A 9814-nucleotide genomic window follows, 5' to 3' on the forward strand; every position below is an offset into this window, starting at 1 on the left:
GCATCGGAATCAGTGTTTTAGATGTGGTAAGTGGGTATTCCATTGTTATCAAGAGCACGTTAAAATCACTTGTCAGGCAAAATCAGCCCAATGTTTCAGATGTGGCAAATTCGGACATTTCTCACGGGCTTGTTTTTCAAAGCGCCCAATTTCGGACCAATCAAACCAAAATCATAAATCAAAAAGTAAATTTCATAAAAGCAGGGACGCAAAACGCATGTCAGAGTTCATCTCGCGAAAATCAATAGTATGTGAATTTCCATTTTCGGACCTTTCTGACTCAGAATTCACAAAAATAAACAAAAGAAATCAAATTCAAGTACAAATTGTACCACAGATCAAAAGCAAAATTGGCACAAATGAAAACGAGCTGGAAATTAAAGAGCTCAAAATCACCAATGACAATCTTGAAGCTGAAAATGAACGCTTGAAATTAGAACTAAACGAGAATCAAACTTATACTAATGAGTTAAGAGTCAGCTTTGCAGAAACGTTTAATTTGTATCAGAGTGAACATGAGCGTTTAAAACGGGAGAATGCATTTTTTGAAAAAAGAAACGATGATAAATCTGGTCAAATAGCTCGTCTTGAAAAAGACATCACAAAATATAAGGAAACAATCGCTAATCTTGAAAGCACGATTCAGAATTTCGAAAGAGAAAATTTGCTTGTAAATTCTCAAACGTCTCGACAAAATTGTCAAAATTACGCACCTCCCAATCATAACCAACCATTTCGGCCAAATCGAAGACGAGGAAATTTTGGAAACCAATTTGGTTACTATTAAGTTTTTAGCAGTTTTTGCTAACCCATGCTTAAGCTTAAGCTAATTATACTTCTAGATTTGAAGGAGTCAATGAAAACCAATAACAGTCTCTTGAAAACAACAGTATCCACTTTTATTACATGTGTGTTAATTTGATGGACAATCTATTGAATGAACGTTATACAGTTGAGAAAAGCCTAGGTGTATTTAGATTATCAACACTAACTTGTTTGACAAATAATTTAGACTCTGGGACAGAGTCTTCCTGAGCGAGAAGGAAGTTGTCATAGAGAAATTTGAGATGTTCTTTGTTGTTATATAATTGTATATTTTACCTATAGATGTGTTGATCAGTTTAAAATCTACCCTAAGGCATTGTGGTCTTATTTTTGTGGAGTAACCACCAATTACATATAGTATTCACATGTCAAAGTGTTTATAATCTTCCTTGAGGCAATGGTGTCATTGATAAGCTTAAGTAGATATATTTTATATCAAACTGTCGATATATTGTCAAGTCGTTTAATTGTGATAATATCTTTATGCTATTAATCTTGATTACATCCGGGTATACCTATTGGACAATGGTCATTTTATTATAATAACCCATGCCTGATTTATGAACATCAGTTGGATTTCCAACCTTCAAAGCGGTCACTACGGATACATATTGGATTACCAGATAGTGAACTGTGTGTGAACATTATTCAAATAGCGGACTTTTAATATGTTGGATCGCCATCTACGGACAAATAATTCAGTATCTACGTTGGATTACCAATACGAGTGAACTTTCATTTTATTTCTATGTAATGTGCCACATATGTTTGATATATGAAAAAGAAATACAATACAAGAGAAAAGCAAATTCCACTTGAATTCTTCGTTTTGTGTCCTGCAATATATATCATTACCAACGGTCCGAACCGAACCTGACAATAACATACATTTTCTTTATTAAAGTACAACGAGATAGTCTTCACTCCGAATATAGGGTAATCGTCTGAGAACGCCTTGCACAAAATCTCAACTCCTTCTGTCCCTGGGGTCAGTGTCTCGGGAATCAATCGGATGTCCATTGTTGTTAACAGACCTGCGATAAAATTTAAGGAGTTTAAAATTATATCACGCTTAACGTCCTATTATCAGTCAGGTTCATTTAAATACGGCCTTCCTTGTATATGTTGTGTGTTAATATCTGTATATCTGGGAGGCTGTGGTATATTGGTGCGCTGTATCTCTTTGTATTAGTCGGATTCACGACATCTTTGTTAATGCCCCTCTTCAGTGATATTTGTGTAAAAGTGGAATTATATGTATCTCTACTTTATTTACACGATATCAAATAAGCGGGTATTGACAAAACATGTTACATGTACTTACAGTTGTAATGTCGAATACCTGTATGTGGTTAACTTCTCAGAATTTCTCTAATATATATAAATCCAGTGTTATACCTAGAGGTAGATAATACAGACTATGGGGCAAATCAATATTTAAGTCAATTCATACTTGTAACGTTTGTATGTATCTGTATATAAAAACAGTTACATTATGGGGTTGGCGGATAAAGCAAGTCCCTGGTCCCGATTTCTCGAAACAAACTTAAGTCAAAAACTGACTTAAGTCATCAATTTCATATAAGTTACATAAGGAGAAAAACATCAGTTTTGACTTAAGTCTGCACTTAAGTTTCGAGAAATCGGGGCCTGTTATCCCTCAGACTTGTCCATTTCCATCGGCTTCGCCCCAGGAAAGAAAAGAAACTTGCCATATCCCACAATCCCCCCCATACTAACAATTTTAAAAGATGAAGTGTCATAACTTCTTTATTGTATTGTGATATTGCTGTATGTCAACGCACAATGTTAATCAGTAAATGATATTCTTCGGTGAATATGTACTGTCAATTATCGTGAATGAAAAAGCTTGTTACGTACATACAATAAATATTTATCGTTGTGTGATACCAATGATATTACAAACTAAACCAAGTCTAATCGTTCATTCTACTACACAATGCAGTGTTGAATGTACCAAACTAATCGTTAAATAACTTGCGTCTTGTATTTTTTTTCCAATAGTGATTTTTGTCAAATATATTTATATTCTGTGTTGTCCATTCTTATATATCAAAATTCCATCATATGCGTTTGCCTTTATATCAATATTGCAACATATCAGTGTAGGGAAATATGACCATGTAGATATGTACAGGATTTATAAATACGGCTGTCACCATTATTGATATATTTTGGCTTTTCTTTAGATGTATTTTTTATAAAAATAAAATAGGTCCTAAATGGTGATAAGCGTCATTCAATGTGACGTTACGGCAACGTCCTTTGTCGCTCAACAATGACGGATACGGCCTACTAAGGGTTACAAACTAAAATACTTTGATGGAGAAAAATATCGTCATTTGCCAACAAGGACATAATTAATTTACGTCTTTTCGGTAGCTAGAACGAGTGTTTTTTTCTACGGAAAGAGTCAAAACCGGACGTTCATCGCCATCAGTTTCAAACCAAGTCATCATTACAAATCAATACATACATATGTTATTACAAATAGCATTCGGCCGTAACAGTTTTTAGTCAAATCAATCAGGAAAGTAATGAAAGTAATAATTGAATATTTTCAGAATAAAAAACCCATCAAATATGTTAATAGTTGAAACGTTAAATAACGTTTTAACCAGTATTTGGGAAAACAGGTTAAACTATATTTTCCCGGCTATCATATAGTTGATTATTTACACGGGTAAAATTTAAATGTGATTTAATCTAAGAAGTGAATTATCAGGCCTGATTACATACAGTCTTTGACTATAATACTTAAAAGTATATGGAAATATTTGTTCATGGGAGGAACTACATTTGTAATCAAACTAAGTTTACTATCTTATAACAATGTTGAGTTTACCGATAATAACGGGTTAAATACAAATACATATCATAACAATTCTATCTAGGGTACTTACGTAGATTATAACAACATTATATAAGGTACTTACGTGGATTGTAACAATACTATATAAGGTACTTACGTGGATTGTAACAACACTATATATGGTACATACGTGGATTGTAACAACACTATATAAGGTACATACGTGGATTGTAACAACACTATATAAGGTACTTACGTGGATTGTAACAACACTACATAAGGTACTTACGTGGATTGTAACAATACTATATAAGGTACTTACGTGGATTGTAACAATACTATATAAGGTACTTACGTGGATTGTAACAACACTATATAAGGTACTTACGTGGATTGTAACAATACTATATAAGGTACTTACGTGGATTGTAACAACACTATATAAGGTACTTACGTGGATTGTAACAATACTATATAAGGTACTTACGTGGATTGTAACAATACTATATATGGTACATACGTGGATTGTAACAACCACTACATAAGTTACTTACGTGGATTGTAACAACACTATATAAGGTACTTACGTGGATTGTAACAATACTATATAAGGTACTTACGTGGATTGTAACAACACTATATAAGGTACTTACGTGGATTGTAACAACACTATATAAGGTACTTACGTGGATTGTAACAACACTATATAAGGGTACTTACGTGGATTGTAACAAGTTTAACAATACTATATAAGGTACTTACGTGGATTGTAACAACACTATATAAGGTACTTACGTGGATTGTAACAACACTATATAAGGTACTTACGTGGATTGTAACAACACTATATAAGGTACTTACGTGGATTGTAACAACACTATATAAGGTACTTACGTGGATTGTAACAACACTATATAAGGTACTTACGTGGATTGTAACAACACTATATAAGGTACTTACGTGGATTGTAACAACACTATATAAGGTACTTACGTGGATTGTAACAACACTATATAAGGTACTTACGTGGATTGTAAACAAACTATATAAGTACTTACGTGGATTGTAACAATACTATATAAGGTACTTACGTGGATGTAACAATACTATATATGGTACTACGTGGATTGTAACAATACTATATAAGGTACTTACGTGGATTGTAACAACACTAATATAAGTTACTTACGTGGATTGTAACAATACTTATAAGGTACTTACGTGGATTGTAACAATACTATATAAGGTACTTACGTGGATTGTAACAACACTATATAAGGTACTTACGTGGAATGTAACAATACTGTATAAGTTACTTACGTGGATTGTAACAGCACTATATAAGTTTAACAAACTATATAAGGTACTTACGTGGATTGTAACAACACTATATAAGGTACTGACGTGGATTGTAACAGCACTATATAAGTTTAAGAACACTATATAAGGTACTTACGTGGATTGTAACAGCACTATATAAGGTACTTACGTGGATTGTAACAATACTATATAAGGTACTTACGTGGATTGTAACAATACTATATAGGGTACTTACGTGGATTGTAACAACACTACATAAGGTACTTACGTGGATTGTAACAGCACTATATAAGTTTAACAATACTATATAAGGTACTTACGTGGATTGTAACAACACTATATAAGGTACTTACGTGGATTGTAACAATACTATATATGGTACTACGTGGATTGTAACAACACTAATAAGGTACTTACGTGGAATGTAACAACACTATAAGGTACTTACGTGGATTGTAACAACACTATATAAGGTACTTACGTGGATTGTAACAACACTATAAGGTACTTACGTGGATTGTAACAACACTATATAAGGTACTTACGTGGATTGTAACAACACTACATAAGGTACTTACGTGGATTGTAACAACACTATTAAGGTACTTACGTGGATTGTAACAACACTATTATAAGGTACTTACGTGGATTGTAACACACTATATAAGTTTAACAATACTATATAAGGTACTTACGTGGATTGTAACAAAACTATATAAGTTACTTACTTGGATTGTATTCCTTCTCGATCTTAATCACTTTGTCCACTGTATTTTCAAAACCATATAGAGCCGTAGTTATCCCTTCCACTATGATATTTCGAGTGGTCAAGTTGTTATTAGTTGCCTCAGTTGTCATGCTGTCGTTGATATTCCCTGATGTCTTGGTCAAGGAGTCCGTATTGTTCTGAATAATGTTAGTATCTGTTCCATTCAAGTACATTTTAGGTGTCTCGTTACCTGCTGGATTAGTCAATTCAACCATAGTTGAATAATTTGTCATTGAATCAACTAAACTTCCCGACGAATCTGTCTGCAGATCTGTGTCTTCTGTTCCCGTGTCATGATTTCCAGATACATTTGACGTCCATGTTACGTTGAAATATGTTTGGTATGTTGGTGTGATGTCTGTCTGAGTATCGTGGTCGGTAACACCGGGTAGAGATATTGTCATGAGTACTGTCTTATTTTTATCCGCATTATTTTGAATGACAAAAACAATTTGTAATAACAACAATCGTCTCCAAAACGATAAAAACATTTTCGGTGCAATTTCTTACCACGTACACGTTTTTCAATCGATGGCATACAACCTCGAGTGAACCGTTCCGTTATTGCAATCAAAGCCTGTGATATCAATGTATGTAAACTAAAAAGATACAAACATAAATAATTAATATAGCTTTCGATGTACTGCGCAAATCCGACCAATATACACAGAGTATTATATATCACCATGGTTACCAATACGGAAAAAAGGTTTTTATTTCAGTATTGTTGACTCTACATACAAATATTAATTATTAAAAACCTTGGCCCTTTTCCTGGTAGTAATGATGAGATAAAGCATAAATAAAAGAGGCTGTGATGGGAACTGCGGTTGTCATTTTTATAATGTTTGAACTTACCCATGCATGATGAAAACAATTTCATGAATAAATACAATACTTCCGACAAGATGATCTATCAATACTTTTAGACGATAAAAAAGCACAGTTCAGTGACATCTGTGACGCGATATAGCATAAAAACAAAACTTACTATTGAAAAAAACAGTCTGAAGGAATAAATAAAAAACGTTTTAATGCGCATGTTTTTTGGGTTTTTTTTGGTTTATTTTGTTTGCATTTTCTACAATTGTATATTTTTATTCAATGAAATTAAAGTTTGCTTTTGTGTCAAGATTATTTCATGACGCCACCACCATGGATTCTTGGAAGAAGAGCTCTTTCCGTTGATTATTATTTACGTAGACGTAAAATATAATGCGAACTATCGGAAAATATAAGACTCTGGATCTTGACCTATCTTACAATTCTCGAATTAAATATACGTCTTTTTATCACATAACTGGCCCGTCCAGCCATGTCATAAATTTCATAAGACACTGATTGTATCAGAAGACGGAAGCGTCATATCCAAGCCGGATTTCTACTGTTTTATATAGAGACGAAATTTAAAGTTTTGCTGATATTTCTATAAATAATTATTATGTGATAAATAGAATATTACACTCGTGACTATGTGATATGATTTTTTTTCAAAATCGTTTGATAATTTGATATGTATATATATATAGATATATTTCTACACGAAGTATGCAACCAATCAATCGAAATACTGATAACAATTATCACAAGAGTGTATTACAAAATCGAATGATTCAGATTACTCTGATTCTAAATGGTGTAAAAGGTACAATCAATAATAATGGGATTAAAATAAGTATTGAAGCGATGTTGCAAAAACGAGTTTTAGTCCTTCAGTACAAATCACCTGACACACACATAATTTCGGACGTAACATGCAGACATTATTGATACGGGTGCAGGATTTGCCGATAATCTGTAAAAACTAATCATTTGTTCTAGTTGATTCCCTAATATACATTAATCTGCTCATATGGTATCAACCGAGCCATGTTTATTTAAGGGTGTTTAAGACTATAAAGTTAAAGATGACATAGTTAAGGAATCAGCTTCCAAATTAGCCTAACAAATAATTAAAGTGTCAATGTATGAACGTCTGATTTAGTTCTTGTAATGAAGACCTAATGATTTTAAGCACATATAAAAGGGGTACACATCCAGATATTAGGGTTTGTAATGCTATGTGAGCAAGTGCAAAACTTAAAAGGAATCGCAAAACTGCAGGTTCTTACAGAAGAATTATTCCGGTATACAATGAGTTGCGTGTACGGATGTACGTTTTGGGAGGCTATGGTATGTCAGTGTTGTTTAATATATTATAATAATTGGACCATTACCATTTTATACTGCTACATCACTGAAGCATGTCGTTAGAGACAGGAAACGGGCACACCCCAATCAAGCATAGTATAATGGCACAGTGAAGCACTTTTAAGGTAACACGTACATGAAAATATAAGAAAAAACCAAACCTTCAAAATCCAATCCTACACACTGACAGCTTCAGTTTGCGGCCGCAATTTTGTATACCTATGAGGAAGGGAATCATTGGTAATTACCATTGATATGATGCTTTGCAGTAGGCTCATTATATAATCGGGCGGTTCAAACGCTCTTATGATCTGATATACGTAATCTTCATCTGGCAGAAGATCAGTACTATCGCTCTTTATTTGAAAGCGTTCAAGAAATATAGACCACCTTTCAATATAATCAGTTGACCAAAAACGTAATGTCCGTTACCGAAATAAAATTTCTTCGTTCTCGAATGGGGGTTTCCTTCTGAGTGAAGAGTTTTGCAAAAGGACAGAGTGGGAATATATATAAATACAAAAATAAACATAAAAATTTGGCTCCGTTTTCCCATAAATTGCACTTTTTAACTTCAATGGGTGCTGAAACATCTGGCTGCACTCTTTACGGCCTAGCATTCCATCATATTACTAATTTAAAAGATGGCCAAGCCAGTCGTCACATCTTATTTATGCCCTAAGCATGAGCAGAAACTACGGCTTTTGTAGGCAATTGTGTGTCTCGGCCTGATGCTACAACAAGGGACCTTCCTCACAGGTACGAGCGCGCTATACTGAAGGCCAAAAAGTAAGGTGGTACCGTTAGGAAGAAGAGATTCAAACCTTTGTCGCATTTTACATTCTATCGGGACATCAGATACTATTATAACGCCCTATTTGCTTTTGTCAGTAAGCGGTCAACAGGCTGCTGCTGTCAGAGAAGTGTACTGTGTACTATGTTTGAATCCTATGATTATCATGACGGCGTTATAATGAAAACACATTATCTATATCCATAAACCAACATACGGAAATGATTTCCATTGTTCAAACAAAGTTGTTTCTATATTATTTTCTAAATAAAAACTAAACATTAACAATGGTAAAGTATGTATAAGTATGAATTCCCATAGTTGAGACCTATATCCACATAATAAATGATATCTATTAGTATCACGATCATCAATTTGGTTGTAATATTTACTTAAAGTGCCTTGGGTCTGATGAAAAATTGAACAAAATATTGACACCACATGATAGTATATCCATTCCTGCAATTTTTTAATCGTAATAATGTGGTTTATATTATAATAATAATTATTGGATTTCATACACTTGCAATTATTCGGTATAACTTGATTTCTAATCAATGCTCGAAAATCGTTTCTGTCAACACCTTAACAAACATCTCGTTCTGTGCGACAGTGAACCAGTTCTTCCAGTCACCAATTTCACATTAAGCAGGAGCAATAATGTCATTAATACATTGTACAAATACAGTGACATATCCCATCTCATAATGAAACATGCGCCTAGATACGTAGGAAGCACAAAAAACCAAACTATTTTTTTATGAATTAAATTCATAAAAAAATATGCTTTATCACGGTAATCAACTTTTTAAACAATCATCTATTTTCATTTGGAAGTTATGAGAGGATGAATGCCAACATGACAACTCCAAATTATTTGTTAACATCAAACGTCTGCTCTATGAAGATGACTCATCGTATATTTTATAACTCTTCTTACTAGAGACTTAAGGCATTTTAATGTCAGTCTTCAAGTACATTTATTTATCAATCTTCTAAATATTAATAATAAACATATTGGCAGTTAATATCAAGGTTGTATGACATGGATACTATTGACACTAACTGAAGCTTCCTTGCTAAC

This window comes from Argopecten irradians, chromosome 16 (genome assembly GCF_041381155.1).
Source record: "Argopecten irradians isolate NY chromosome 16, Ai_NY, whole genome shotgun sequence".
Taxonomy (NCBI): Eukaryota; Metazoa; Mollusca; class Bivalvia; order Pectinida; family Pectinidae; genus Argopecten; species Argopecten irradians.